At 47.7% G+C, this 15,909-nt stretch overlaps 1 long non-coding RNA gene across 1 annotated transcript; it reads left to right on the top strand.

The window, feature by feature from the left end:
• Positions 1 to 1,337: 1,337 nt before the first annotated feature.
• Positions 1,338 to 5,833, top strand: LOC138745333 (uncharacterized). Its single transcript, XR_011346182.1, has 3 exons — positions 1,338 to 1,521; positions 2,173 to 2,250; positions 5,389 to 5,833. It is a non-coding gene; the product is annotated as an uncharacterized lncRNA (long non-coding RNA).
• Positions 5,834 to 15,909: the final 10,076 nt, after the last annotated feature.

Below are 15,909 nucleotides of genomic sequence, written 5' to 3'. Positions count from 1 at the left end.
GGGGAGATGATGACACGGAGGGGGCGATGATGTCACTGCATGGGGCAGCCATAGGTGAGTCGTGCCATGGCACAGCAACAAAAGAAAGATGTCTCTCCTGGAAGGGGATTCTGGCCCACGTGTCGGAGTAGGACGCTGTCTCATCCCAGGGACCCTCTGATCAACAGGGTTGTGTTTGGAAGCACCCTGCACCCATGGGTGAGATAAAGAGCCTGTTACATGCTCCCCTACTGGGACAGAGACTCCTCTGGCACCATCCTTTACCCAGTGTGGGCGGAGAGAATGGAGGCTACATTTAATCCCCTCTCCCCATCCTGAGTGCAGGGCACTTTATGAGGCAGCTGGAGGGGACTGGGGAGGGGAGAACAATGGCATGTGAGGGGATACAGGGATGGGGTCTGTAGGAGTGGAGGGGAGAACGAAGGAACGGGGTTGCAACACAGGCTAATGTCAAGGGAGATTGGATCAGAGGTAGGGGACATAGGGTTGAGCTGGGGGGATGGGGTGCGAGAGGACGGAAGGCACTGGGGAAACCATGGGGGTGGTGTTGGGTGGGGGATTAGAGTGTGGTAGAGGAATCGGGGCAGGGGAGAGTGTGAGGTGTCTGAGGGAGAAGAGAAGTTGCGAGGGGGATGGAAGGCAGACCTTTCAACAGAAATGGGACAGAGCTCCCCCTCCACCTGGAATGGGATCTGTCCACTGAATGACAGGACCGCTCCTCCACCCGCCACCTCCACCCCCCCCCCCCGTGGTTACAAGATCCCTTCCACCCTTGCATACACCCCCACACCCCCCCAACCGGGATAGGATTCTTTCCCCCAGTGGACCTGGATCAAGGTGCTAGAAAGTGTTTCTGCTGCGGCGGACCCAACAGAGTTGAGCGGTGAAGCGTGGGGCTCTTTCCGCACCACCTGCTCCCTCAGGCGACGAGGTCTCGCTTGCATCATGGAAGATCACGGTGTTGCTGAGCTTCTGGGAATGTGGAGGGCTTCTGCTAAACCCGTGGTAGGGTTCAGAGTGGTTCATCTCCCCGGGACGTGCTAAAGGTCAAGGATGACCCGATCCTCCCATGGAGGGAGGGTTGTAGACAAAGTGAACGGCTGCGGAACTGGCCTCAGTCTGAGGAGAGTGATCAAAGAGGGACCTGGGGTGGCAATATTTCTACTGAGAGGCTGGAACGAAAAACCAGAGGATCAGTTCTGACATTTAGGTGTCCCTTGGAAGGGAGTTAGAGGGAGGGGTAGAGACTAACTTGGACAGTAAGGCTGGGTTGGGATAAATGACCTGTTGTGTACCCTCTGGGTGTGTAAATGCTGCTGCTTCTGCCCCAGAGGACATGGCAATAAGGTCACAACAGAGGTGGCCACACCGGGTCACGGACCCAACGTCCCCAAGGTGGTGTCCTGCACAGATGATAAAATCATCGACAATGGATCTTTCGGTGTGTTGTACCAGGCAAGGCTGGTGGACTCCGGAGAGCTGATTGCCATCAAGAAGATCTTGCAAGACAAGAGATTCAAGGTGAGGGGGAGGAGCAGTTGTGTGGAAATGAAAAACCCTGATATTTAAATTTAGGGCCTACAGCACGTTCACAGGCCCTTGCGACACATGAGCCCGTTTCACACAATTACACCCAATTGACAAACACCCCAAACACATTTTTGAAGGGTGGGTGGAAAGAGGAGCATCTGACAGAGACCAAAGCAGCCATGGGGTTTGGAAACAGAGAAAGTCACACAAACCCACAACAGCAGCCCCCCTCCCCACACACAACCCCCCACCCCACACACACACACACACTCACACACACACACACACACACACACACACACACACACACACACACACACACACACACACACACACACACACACACACACCTGGCAAATATCAAAGATTTTCTGCAAATTAATTGTTTAGTAGAAGCTGGGAAAACAATCATAAAAACTGAAATGATACTTCAATGAACCCCCTGACGAGTCCCCACTCCAGCGACACGAAAAGTCCCCCCCACTGACTCTCGAAAAGTCCCCCACTTCAGCCTCCCTTGGAGTTCCCCACCTCTGACCTCTTGACAAATCTCGTCCCCGCCTCCCCCCTCAACTTGGACACGTTGGCCCTCAGGGCCCCGACCCATCGCCCAGCCTTGCTGATGTTCTTCTCTCGCCATAGAACCGCAAACTGCAGATCGTGCGAAAGTTGGATCACACCATCATTGTCCCTCTTCTCAACTTCTCCTCTGTAGTCAAGGTAAGATCCACCTGCACCCACCCCACCCTCACTCTGATGCATATCATTTGCTGCTACCTTCCCCATTCCTTCAATCGATCTGTCTCGCTGCAGCCTCTCTGTTGCCTCCATCCTGCCCCTCTGACCAGTGCTGACTCTTTGACGTTGGCTGCCCTGCTCCTCACCCATTAACTCATGACCTCTTGCCATTTCAACTCCAGACAGCAGCAGCCAAGACCACAAGACAAGGTCGCCAAATTCGGCCACTCAGCCCCTCCAGTCTGTTTCCCCAATTCATTTCACGAATGTACTTTCCCCCATAACTCACTTTTGGCACCTTTTGGTGCGCTTCCAAATCAACGCCTGCTCTGAATCGTCCCAACAACTCAGCCTCCACATGTTCGACCCCAGCCAACACCCGGCTGCAAACATTTCTCATCTCGAAACGTCAATGGTTTTTCTCCCCCGGTGAATCCTTGCCTCACGAGGGAGGGCGGTCAGAGCTGCACATTTTGTGCAGTCTCACCAGAAGCCGAATGATGGGGCAGCGGACGGGTCCACTACGGCCTGTTGACGCTCTGCTCGCTGAGCCGTTGGATTCATGCCATGTTGTGTTGAGCAGTGGGGACATCAGGCCTACAGAGAGCAGGAGGGGCTGGCACTCCTGTTGGGAGAGGCACGGTGTTTTGGAGGGTAAATCCAGCTGACATGTTTGTATTGTGTCCAAGAGGAAGAGCAGGTTAATTTGAATCTGGGTCTGGACTATGTTCCCAAGACGGTTCACTGCATGGTCCAGCACTTCAACAAGGCCAAGCAGCCCATTCCCATGATCTACATCAAGGTGGTTGTGGGTCTGGGTGGTCAAGTTGTCCACTGGGGCAAGCTTGGATGGTGGGGTTGGAGGATATGAAGGAGTTTACTGGCTGAGTCTCGCTGGAGACTGGATATCGATGAAGGGTGCATGAGGGTCTCAATGGGTATTGGTGAGGAGAGAAAGGGTAGTGAGGGGAGAGGGGTGGAGAGGATGATGAGGATGGATGTTGATTGGCAGGGAGGGGCCCTTCACCCACCTCCCCTTACCCTCAGGATATAGACCCGGCCAGTGTGGAGGCAGAGTGGGTCATGTTATATCGTTGTGTTGCCAGATGTTCATGTACCAGCTGTAGCAGAGCATGGCCTACTTCCATCCTCAGGGAGTTTTCCATTGAGACATCAAGCCCCAGAAGATGCTGGTAGATCCCAAGATGGCCTTCTTATTGCTCCTTTATTTCGGCAGGTAGATCCACCCATGTCTGTCCGTTCACCACCTCAACGCGGTCCTGATCCCTCTCCACAACACGGCCTTGTCCCCTCCCCACCAGCTCTCACCCCTCCCCCACCAGCTCTCTCCCCTCCTCCCTCTCCCAACTTGCCCCTTCCACAGCTTAATAACTTATTCTAAATAAGATTGTGGCGGCCTTAGATGGAATGAACAGCCAGAAACCTTTCCTAAAGTGTCAGGTGCAAATCTCAGAGAGCATCCGCTTCAGGTGAGGGGAGATTTTTTTTATGCAGAGAGTTGTGAGAGCTTTGAATGCGTCACTGGAGAAAGTGGTAGCGGTTGGTAGAATAGGTACATATAAAAGTCTCTGAGATGAGCATGTGGATGTAAGGGAACAGACTTTTTACATGATAGAGGAATTTGGGGATATGGCGAGAAGGCAGGGTAGGTCGAGTTTGGTCATAAATTAGATCAGCCATGATCGTATTGAATGGCGGAGCAGGCTCGATAGGCCATTTTTGTCCTATTCCTGTTCCCACTTCCTATGTTCCTATGGGTGTGGTACAGGTAAAGGTTGTGGAGAACATTTACAAAGGTCAGTACAGCCTTTATGGGCCAAAGGGCCTGTACTGGGCAGCAATGCTTGATGTTCTAATGGATGCGGAAGCTCTGGGAAGGGGTAAGGGAGTGACTCGCCAGGAAGTCTGCAGATTCTGGGGCCGAGGGCAATGCCCAAACATGCTGGGGAAACTCATGGATAGTTTTGTGAGGAGCAGGTCCTGCTTCACGAGTCAAATTGAGTTTTTCGAGGAGGTGTCAAAGGAAATAGATGATTGTCAAGGTCTGTATGTGCTGCACGTGGATTTTAGTAAGGTGCTTGACAAGATCCCCACGGAGGCCTCATTCAGAATGTCTGGAGGCATGGGATCCATGGAGCCTTGGCTGTGTGGATTCAGAATTGGCTTGTCTGCAGAAAACAGAGGGTAGTAGTAGATGGAACAATGACTAGTGGCGCTCCAAAGGGATCTGCTCTGGGACCCCTGCTCTTTGTGATTTTTATGAATGATGATGGGAGTGGAAGGGTGGGTACGTCAGGGGATGACACAGAGGTAGAGATGTTGTAGACAGTGTAGAAGGTTGTCATAGGTCATCCAGTTTGCAGAGAAGTGACAGATGGAGTTCAATCCTGTAAATCAGATGTACTTAAATAAGCAACTGGTCCAGGTTTATTTCCAGAGTAATTTTCAAGGGCACGAATAACAGTTATTCCAAAGAAGGCTGGAGCCCCATTAAAAGTAGCTTCATATAGACCAATATCTTCATTGAATGCGGATTACAAGAATGTGTGGGCAGAGCACTTGGTTAATGGCAGGATTATGAACAGTGTGCAGGACAGAGAAATATTTAGATCCTGCTCCATATATCACTTAAGTTTGCTGTGCAAATTGAGAGGGAGTTTAAGATGGTGTATTGTGTGCTGGCCTTCAGGAGTCAGGGGATTGAGTTCAAAAACCGAGAGGTATCGTTGCAGATGTATAAAATTCTCGTCAGACCACACTTGGAATATTGTGTGCATTCCTGGGGCGAGAATACCAGAGGACGTCTAAATAAGGTGAGCTGAGGGAAATTTAGGCAAGACGTGAGGGGTACATTTTATTCACACAGAATGTAGTGGGTGGCTGGAATGCATTGTCGGGGTAGTAGCGGAGGCTGGTCCAAAAAAGGCATGAAAAGGATTTTAATATGGACAGGAATTCAAGAAAAATGGAGAGTAGTGGTGTGAGGGAGGGGAGGGTTCAGGGGTAGGGGGGATGATGGGGGAAGTGTTGGGACCCTCCAAAGTCATTGTGTTCAGGCCTCAGAGACAGTATCTCTATCACTCGTATTTCTCTTCCCAGGAGAAGGAGCGATCTCAGAGACAAGACACGAGTCCAGAAGAACCTCGCATCCCAGCTGAACAGAGGACGGACAACATCATGATGGCCTGAACCCCTCCCCGTCGTATCCCTCTGGCCCTGCCAACCCCATTCCCTGCCTCTTCCATGTCCCTTCACCCACTTCCCCACTTCTCCTCTACCCCTCCTCCATCCCAACCCCCTCTCGCTCATCTTCCCCTTCCCCTGCCCTCACACCTATGCCCTAACCCCAGCCCTCCACTCTTCACCTCCCTCTTCCCCTCCGCCCTTCCCTTCCCCTTTCCCCCTCCCCTTCCCCTCCCCCATCCCCTCCCCTAACCCTCCCCCTTCCCCTCCCTTTCTCCTCCTCCCCTTCCCCTCCCCCTTCCCTTTCCCCTTCCTACCCCTAACCTAGGGGAAGGAGGGGGAGGGGAAGGGGGTAGGAGAAAGGGGGTAGTGGAAGGGGGTAATGGTAGGGGTTGTGGTAAGGGGTAGGGTAGGGGGTAGTGGTAGGGGGTGCGGGGATGGGGAAGGGGTAGGAGGTAGGGTTAGGGGAAGTGGGTAGGTTGTAAGGGATAGGGTAGGGATAGTGGTAGGGGGTGCGGGTATGGGGAAGGGGTAGGGTTAGGGGAAGGGGGTAGGTTGTAAGGGATAGGGTAGGGGGTAGTTGTAGGGGGTGTGGGTATGGGGAAGGTGTAGGAGGTATGGTTAGGGGAAGGGGATAGTTGTAGGGGGTGCGGGTATGGGGAAGGGGTAGGAGGTAGGGTTAGGGGAAGGAGGTAGGTTGTAAGGGATAGGGATAGGGTTTAGTTTAGGGTTGGGGAAGTTGGGTAGAGTTAGGGTTAGTGTTAGGAGACATGGGGTAGGGCTATATCTTGGTTTATGGTTAGGTCTATAGTTCGGGGAAGTGGGCTTGTGTTAGGTATAGGGGAAGGGGGTAGGAGCAGGGGGGTAGAGGAGGAGTGAGGTTTGGGGTTAGGGGATGGTGGGTAGCATTAGGGTTGGGGTTAGGGGGTGGCATAGGCGTAGGAATAAAGTTAGGGTTAGTGGATGGGGTGGGGGTAGAGTTAGGGGACGTGGAGTGGTGGTAGGGGGTATCGGTAGTGTTAAGGTTAGGTTTAGGATTTTGTTAGGGGTTAGGGTTAGGAGTAGGAGGAAGGGAAGGGGGAGGGGAATGGGGGAGGCGAGCGGGGGACGGGAACTGGGGACTGGAAGGGGGAGGGGATGTGGGAGGGGAACGGGCAGTGGAAAGGGGAGGGGAACGGGGTAGAGGAAACGGGAGGTGAACGGTGGACGGCATCCCTAGCCCCTCCCCTCCCCTTCCCTTCCCCCACATTTCCCCTGCCTCTCCTCTCCTCCTTCCAGAAGAAGCTGGGCCTCTTTCCGTCCAGAACCTCCCTGTGGTTTCAGAGCCTCCGTTTCAGGAAGTGCCTTCGACGCTTGCTGCTGGACAGACATCTTGTCTCTTGATTCATTCCGTACCATTGATATTAAATTTAAAAATGATTGGGTTTTTTAAAGCTTGAACTCAAAAGCTGGTACAGATAGAGAAAACATAAACAGGCCCTTCAGCCCCTCTCTCCTGCTAGCTGAGCTGTTGTAATCAGTCCATATTCCTCTCACCCTTTTCATTCTTAGCTCCCATCCAGCTCATGTTGCCTTGTTAATCTCATGGCCTGTGGGAAGATGCTATTTCCCTCCCTTGCTGCTCTGCTTTTATTCCTCCATATCTCCTTCCTGATGGCAGGGCGACAAAGATGCTCTGTGCTGGATATCTATGAGTCTATTTACAGAGCCCATCCCTGCAATCAATCAGGGGACCGTTGCCTTGAGGTGGCACCCATGTTGCCTCTCCCTCAGCACTCTCAGAACACTACTGCACCCTCCTTCCCCTCCTTTCCCAGGTCTCAGTAACCCGCTGACAATTCCAGTCAGCTGCCATGTCTATACCCTGCCCCACCTAAACCGATGGATCGACCAGCGCCTTCTCCCCTGAAGAGTTCGAGGAATCCACTCTCTTGCAATGTCCTGCTATCGAATGCCCTGCATCCTCCTTCCCACTTGGTTCCTCCTGTTATCAGGCGCCTGGATGGACCCCACCCTGTTGAAACTACCCGTGTTCTCACTGATCTCTCTGCGCCTCTGCCCTCCATCCAGGGGTCTTGGATTTCTTGTGGGGGTGGTGGAGAACAAAGCACCAACTTAAGGAGATGGGGAGCAGTACAAAGACCCCCAGGTCCAGGAGACAGGGAGAACCACACAGATACCCATCTCTGTCATTCGGGTAAAACCTGATTATCAGGTGCAATGTGCAAGGAACTTTCGGTCCTGCTGCACGTGGGCCAGGTTTGGCCCATCCCCACACCACCACCCTGTCAATTCCCAAAACAAATTTCCTATTCATGTGGGGGTCCAAAATGGATAGAGTCTGGAGAAGGACCGTGTACATCATCAATCAATGGGGACAAGGGTGTAACCAGCATGACCATAATTGTGTGTGGCTGTGCTTGTAACCAAAGTGCAAGGGCACCAAATGCTGCTCTGTGCTGAGGTTCTACCTGGCTCAGGTGTTGCGAAAGATTGGCCTGGCCCTGGTGCTGCACAATGTTCCAGTCAGCAGGACTTTGCCCCTTTACCTTCCTGGGAACGGTTTCATAGACAAACACATTTGACCACAAAGCCATCAGGCAGTGGTCAGCAGAGCATTGCTGACACAGAGACTCCAGGACTAGATGGGATACTGCGGGTTGGTCCACGGAGCAGAGCATCCAGAGACAGACATCCAGAACTGCTGGAAAACCAGAAACTCGGTGAAAGATGCCCTTCAGTTTTCCTGAAACCCAGATGGGAGTAGCAAACACTAGAAGACATCTGTCTAAAGCAAAGGGAGGAAGATTTAGGGGAGATATCAGGGGTATTTTCTTTTACCCAGAGTTGTGGGTGTCAAGAATGCCTTGCCAGGAGTAGTGATGAAGGCCAAAACATTAGGGACATTTTAGGGGTTCTTAGTTACATTGAGGGGCTGAGATCAAGGAGGATATTCTCCAACAGCAGAGGGTGGCAGTAACCACAAGATGTCAAAGTGGTGGCAATGAAGCTAAACAGAGACCGTCTAATGTGACTGTGCGCCTGGCTGCGGGAATTTGGACTTACGATATAAACCTTGCTAAGTGCTAGTTCAGGTTGGAAACGTTCGACTTCCTTGGGGGTCAAATCAACAGGCATGGAACTAAACCCTGCTTGAAAAGGTAGAGTTTGTTAAGTGCTTCCTCAAACCCCACATAATGAAGGGGCTGCAAGAATTCACTGGTACGATTAATTTTTATCTCTGATTCATACCGGTTGTGGCCGACATCATTTTTTTGTTTTTAAACTTTATTTAAGATTTTATAACATGAATAACATATAGAATTACATTTAAAAATTAAGAACAAAATAATAAAATTACAATACAGTATCAGTAATCTAAATAAACTATACCCACCCAATAATTATTACACATTAATAACCCAACTCAAATAAGTCCAACCCCCCCTTCCCCCCAAAATAAAGAGTGAAGAATTAATAAAGTTAATAATATATGTGAGAAAAAAACCCACTTACAAAAAAAACAAAAACATAACCAATTAAAATACTAACGAAAAGAAAAGTAATTAATACTAAGATATCAGACTTAAAAAACATATTTAAATCAAACTTAAATGCATATATTTAACAGAGTTAAGATGAAACATATAATTAACTTAAACTTAATATAAAAAATTAGTAAAATCAGTAACATTGTCTATCAAAAATTCTGAAACAATAATCAACTCTTTAAAAAAAATTGTAGCATGAGAAAAAAAAAGATGAAAAATAAAACTTTCTCAATAGAGATAAACCTTCACCAAATATCAACTAACTTCACATCTAACATCATATTAGTCACATAAACTGCCATCTTAAAACAAAATTCCAACCTCATTAAACATTGTACAATTCAAATTTGGTACTCTTCCACCATTTTTCCCTTTTAACCTTAAATAATTACCCAATAAAAGCTCCAAAACCACATTTAAATATCCCCAATCATTACGTTAAAATTCAGATATCCAAATATAAAAATACATCTGCAACGAAATCTATATCTTCAACAAATGGAGCATAAGCCAAAAACAAAATTCAAGCCTCATTAAGAATTGTACAATTCAATTTATAACTTTCACCATTATTCCCTTCGTTCTATAACTAAAATAGCAAAATAATATACACCAGAATTACCACTCCTTTCACCTTAAAGTTAAAGAAAAAATATTTAAAAAAAACTTATCCATTCCATTCACATTTAAATTTCAATTATTCCTTATCTACTGAATAAACTTTACAAAAAAAACCACATGAATTTTTAGTTTTTTAAACAATCAAATACTTTCTTATGCTTTTTTTTATAAACACAAAAGAAAACCCTTAACTCTTTAATCTAATAATACAAAAAAAGGAAAAAAAAACAGGTAGGAGGTTAAAAATACCCCCTCCCGTCTAAACCGCGCAATGCGGTAACTCCCAAAAAAATGGGTGTGAGATAACTCACACGTAGCAGGTGACTTTCAGGAAATAGTGCCCATCCATTTCTCTCCCCCAACTCTCACTTCATCTTAAACTAACATCATCATTATTTAATATTTAAAAAAAAATTAAAAAAAAGAACAACTCTTCTTTTAATCAGCTCCAACTGCCGAGTCACCATTACAACCATTCCTTCTTGTAGCACGGCTCTTTTCTTCCATCTCTTGTCTCCTTAGAGATCGCGGCGGACTACGTCTCTGTTGAAACCGAGTAATTGGCAGCTCTTGAGCAAATGCTATAGCTTCCTTTGGAGAATCAAAGAACTTTGGTTGGCAACCATCTTGAAAAACCTTCAAAACAGCTGGATATCTAAAGGTTGCCTTATAACCTTTCTTCCACAACAACTCTTTAGCAGAATTGAATTCCCGTCATTGGAACATAACTTCTTGACTCAAATCCGCATAGAAGAAAACTCGATTATTTTGAATCATCAAGGGTGATTTTCTCTGTTGTGCATTTCTAATAGCCACTCGTAAAATTATTTCTTGTCGTAATAATTCAAGCAACGAACCAAAACAGGTCTTGGACTTTGACCTGAAATAGGTCTTCTACGCAAGCCTCTGTGAGCACGTTCCAGTATTATACCTTCCAGGAAATGTTCTTGACCCAGCACCTGCAGAATCCATTCAGTAAAAAATTTTCTTGGGTCTGGTCCCTCCATTCCTTCCGGCAAACCAATAATCTTTATATTGTTCCGTCTGGATTGGTTTTCCAAATAATCAATCTTTTTCACCAAATTTTTATTTTGAGTTTGTAAGTCTTTGACCATTTTGGTCACATCTGAAACATGATCTCGTATTTCGTCTATATCTTCTTCACACGAATTAAATTTATCTCTCACTTCAAGCTTAAAAGCTCCAAACTCAGCCATCTGTTGAGAATGTATTTTCACCACAGAGTATTAAACCTAGTACCAAGTTCAGTCATAATCTTGGATAATCCCTGCATTGTATAAGATCATTTAGATTCAAGATTCACAAGAATCTTTTCAATTGGAAGAGATTCTGGCTCAACAGATTCCTGCTTCTTCTGCATAACCAAAGGGTCTTCTTTTGCTTCCTTCATTCTGGTTGCCTTCCTTGTAGTATAGCTGCGTGTGGAAACCCCAGCCACAGCCTCTCCAGCAATGACTGGAGGACGCTGGCCGGGGTTTTCCCCAGTCCATCAAGTTGTATAGGTTCTTTTATCTCAAAAGGTGCAGTTTGCAGTGCCACCGCTACAGTTGACAAATGCTTTTCCCCAGCCGGTACTTCAACTGATGTTACTACAAGTGGTTCATTCATAACATTGCCGTCAGATGGTACTGCACATGTGCGAACCTGAGTAACTCTTTGTTCTAAAGGCTGTTTGGCGCCCACTTTAGAGGGCTCTACCGATGTAATATTGAACTCTACATCCGAAAGCTGTACCTTTCTCCTGGGATCCATTTCAGGCTGAGTCTCGATGTCTTTCCTGTAGGTAGGCTCCAAAACTTGAACTTTTGGAAAATGTAGTTTTTTGATAATCTGTTGTCGTTTTTTTTTGCTCTTTTCCACCAATTTTACCATCATAAGTTAAATTAACATCATGGAAGTTATCTAAACTTTTAAAGAATTTTAACGGGCATTTCTAGACAAAACATTAAGATAGAGTCAGGAGAGGACTGGAAGGCACGTCTGATCCTTACACCATCTTGCCACGCCCCCCCGTGGCCCACATCATGCGGAGAAAGGTAAAGACATTACCTGGGACAAAAGGATTTGGAGGCGTTCCAGAAGGCCAAGGACGCACTGGCCAACACAACCCTTGTGGTACACGCCAGGCCAGAGACACCCACCACTCTCACAGTAGATGCTTCCTGCACAGCAGTAGGGGGTGCACTGGAGCAATTCATCAAAGGGGAATGGCAGGCCCTGTCCTTCTTTAGCAGACATCTCTGGCCACCTGAACTCAAATACAGCGTCTTTGACTGAGAGCAATTGGTGCTCTACCTGGCAGTCAGGCACTTAAGGTATTTTTGGAAGGTAGACAATTCAGTGTCTTCATGGACCAGAAGCCATTAACTTTTGCCTTCCATAAAGTGTTGGACCTGTGGTCGGCCAAGCAGCAGCGACTCCTCTCATATGAGTCTGAGTTCACTACCGACATTCAACACATCATGGGTGACGCACTGCCCCATCCCCGCAATCAAGTCTATCCAGGCCCTGTCCCAGTGAATAGACTACTTAGCCCTCGGCAGGGGACAGCAGGACGACCCTGAGATCCTTGCAAGCAGGACAGCAGTGTCCAGGCTCAGGCTGGTGGATGTTAACATCGACCCTGGTAAGTAGACGCTCCTCTGCGACATTCCAATGGCAAACCCCACCTCATCGTGCCGACAGCATGGAGATGGCAGTTTTATGATGAGGTGCACAACTTGACGCACCCGGCCATCAGTACTGTCAAAATGGTGGTCAATCGGTTGGACTTGCTGAGCCTCCAGAAACAGGTTGTCAGTGGGCCAAGGCCTGCACACTCTGCCAGATGACCAAAATGCAGACATACGTAAAGGCACCATGCCAGACATTCGAGCCAGCACCACATAGTTTCAGCCACATCTACAATGACATTGTAGGGTCACTACCGGCCTCCCGCGGGATGAGTTACCTTCTCACCAAGATTGCCTGCTCCATGAGGTTCCCCGAGGCGGTCCAGCTGGCTGACACAACCACTTGTGTCCTCCATTAAATTGGAAGCGGTAATAAATATAAAGGAAAGTTTGATAATAAATAGTCTCCCTTGCAGTTGGGGTACAATGTATTTCTTGAGATCAGAGGAATCCTGGAGCCAAGACAAAGTGATCCTGTGTTTCCCAAGGATTAAATTGAGTTGTTGGGGCAGTTGTAAGTGGAAGGGCCGAAAGGTCTCCTGCTCCTTCCACTGCCTTTGATTTCTGTCTTGCGATGCTGATTGGGTTCACCTGTGTGTTCGCTCGCTCGCTGATTGGTTGCTTCAGTTGCGCGAGCCGATGGGTTGATTGGGTGAGGCCGCTATGGGATTGGACGCTAAAGTCGGGTTGGATTGATGGGCGGTTTCGCGGGCTGATTGGCTCTTGCTGTGAGGAGGCGGGACGTTGGTGGCGGCGTCGTCTGCTCGGGGTCCGTCGCGTCGCCGCGGGCGCGAATGGGATGAAGTTGGCGGCAGCGCCGGGACCTTCCTCAGCCGCGCAAGCGGGCGACCCGCAGCCCGCCGGGCCCCACCCAGGAGTGGCCGGTACCAGCGGGGTGTTTGGGTGGAGCCGAGGGGTCGGTGCAGGGGGCGGGGAGGGGATGGGGATGAGGGAGAAGCAGGGGTTGGGAGGGGCGGGAGCCCGGAGGGGCGGGGCAGGTGAATGAGGGGAGGGGGCGGGGGCGGTGAATGAGGGGAGGGGGCGGGGCCAGGCAGGGGTAAGGGGGAGGGTGAAGGGGGAGTTGTAGGGCGAGGGGGAGGCTGGGCATCCAGAGAACTTGGAAGAAGGAGAAGTGAGATTGAACCTTGAACCAAAGAACTTTTCTTAAATTTATACACATTACAAACATGTGCGCTTAGAATTAGAAGGGGGTTCATTTGGATTAGTTAAGTATAGAGTTAATTTAAAGTTTCATTCTAATTTCATGTTTAAATTTGATTAAAAATAACTTGTGTTTTAAAAACCACTTGTCTTGGTGAATGTCTCTTGCTGCTGGGTTTTGGGATCCTATGGGCTCTTAACAATATGTGCTTGGATATAGACATTGGGCCTGTTCAAAGTAGGAAATGGCTTCTACCAGCAGCAGTTTCTGTTTGACAAAAAATATTGATAGGTGGCTGGCCACATACGTTTCCTAAAAATTAATACCCTCACCCTCCCTAAACCACATTCAGCCCCGTGACATCTTTCTACGTTGCATTACTGGGACCACCATGGACCTGACCCATTTCCCATCTCTCCTTGCAATGCCAATATGGCAGCTGCCATTAAGAACTGACAAATCACATTTTAATTCAGCAAGTAACATGAAGGTTATCCTGACATCCTGCTTAAAAACAAGGGTCAACAAACCTTCCTAATTTTGTCACTTCATTTTTATTTCGATTCCCATGGGGCATTAGTAAAAATGTCCCATCCATTTGCTCACCAAATTATGAGTAAAATCATGATCCCTGTTCATGAAAACCCATAACATTCAATGTTACACAGATAATCTAGGAAGAATTCTGTAATAAAAGTGAATGAAACATTGAAAGAATTTCCCCCTTATAAATGCTGAGATTATGGTGCATCAAGAGACCAGGTGAGCAAAAAGAGGCCAAATCGCTGCAACACTTGTATAATCCAAGATGGCACAGACTCCCCTTCACTGCCGAGAAGGAGCCCACTCCTAGCCCCATGTATGGGCTGAGGAGCCCTACACTTCCACATAGCGGCAGCCAGCTGGAGAGTGACTCCACGACACAATGACGTAAAGATGGAAGTCAGGGAGTACGTCACCAGAAGTGGGTTGGCCAGCGAGCACACGTGGGGAATTTAAAACAGTATGTGGTAGCGCTGCCACAGCGGATGCTACAAGGCGATAACTTCTTACTTGCTGCAACCAAACAGGTCTGCAAGATACACCAACCTAAATAGAAAACTTGACGAGAAATCCCAGAGATCATAAATTCAAAAGGATTAGTGAAATATTGACTCTGTATTGTTAACACCAAAGTCCCTATATTTTTAAGGCATTTGGACAAGTAACTGAGAAACATTGCATTTTAAACACTTGGTACATCAGGATCAGAAGGATTGGAGCATTATTGTTCAAATGACACTACTTTAAAAAATAACATCTAACTTTATGAAGAATGTGATGCTACAACAGGAACAACGGATGGAATCAGACACATTCTATGAGCACTGGGAAGCAAAGAAAAATGGATTTGTGAGAAGTGGCTTCACGTTCACAAAATCTGCTCGAGACAAAAGTTGAGAACAAAGAACATTTATTTACATTTACAACATTGCAAGGTTGGATACTCTCCCCCTACCTCAGGAAAGTACACCGAGGGCGGGAAGCTTCTTTGTTTTTATACATTTTTCAATTCACCTCCCCTTACATTGTTCCTACATTTATCCTTCTTGGATTGGTTTGGCACTTTTCTCTATGCGCCTGACTCTTGACTGAGTCCGACTTTCTTCTATCCCGTACTCACACCTCCTTTCCCCACCCACTATTAAACAAGCTCTTTGTGTGTGTACGTGCATATTTCTTAAATTCCTCTGTTATCTTGTTTACTCTGTTCTGCTGTTTTTCATGCGCCATTTTACACAAAGAACATTTTAGCTTTTTTCTTGCTTTTTCTTTCTACCTTCTATAACTGTTTCAGAACTCCTGACATTAAAATAATAACTGTTTCTAAACTCCTGCAATTAAAATAATAACTATCTCTAAACTCCTTCAGATTTGTTTTCCATCCCTTCCTAAGCGACCCAATGACCCCCGACAGGTCCTCCCCGACTTGCGACCGTAATGAAACCCGAAAGGTCCCACAATGGACGCAAGTCGGAGATTTGCCCCTGTGCGAGGAGCCCTGAAGTCTTAGAGACTATTTTTAAAATCAAACGAGAACAGAGAACAGAGACAAAATGTACGACCCAAAATATGCAGATTGATTTTGTGACTCAGTTTCTCAGGGTCCATCGGCTGGGGGCAGCCATCTTAATTTCAGTGCGCATGCGCGACTTGTTAGTTGGCGCTTTCACAAAGACTTTGCTGAGTGGCCCTCAGTCGGCACGTGCGTATCAGCCGCACATGCGCGAACCCAACTTCAAGTCGCAAATCCACAGCGCATGCGCCAACCAGACTTCCAAAACTTCACCAGTATGGAGGAACATAATCAGGTTGCCAGGCAGGGAAATAACTTATTCCCACAGGCCCACAGGTTGACAATGTAATGTCA

This window comes from Narcine bancroftii, chromosome 11 (assembly GCF_036971445.1).
Source record: "Narcine bancroftii isolate sNarBan1 chromosome 11, sNarBan1.hap1, whole genome shotgun sequence".
NCBI lineage: Eukaryota > Metazoa > Chordata > Chondrichthyes > Torpediniformes > Narcinidae > Narcine > Narcine bancroftii.
This window is presented reverse-complemented; position numbering and strand designations above follow the sequence as displayed.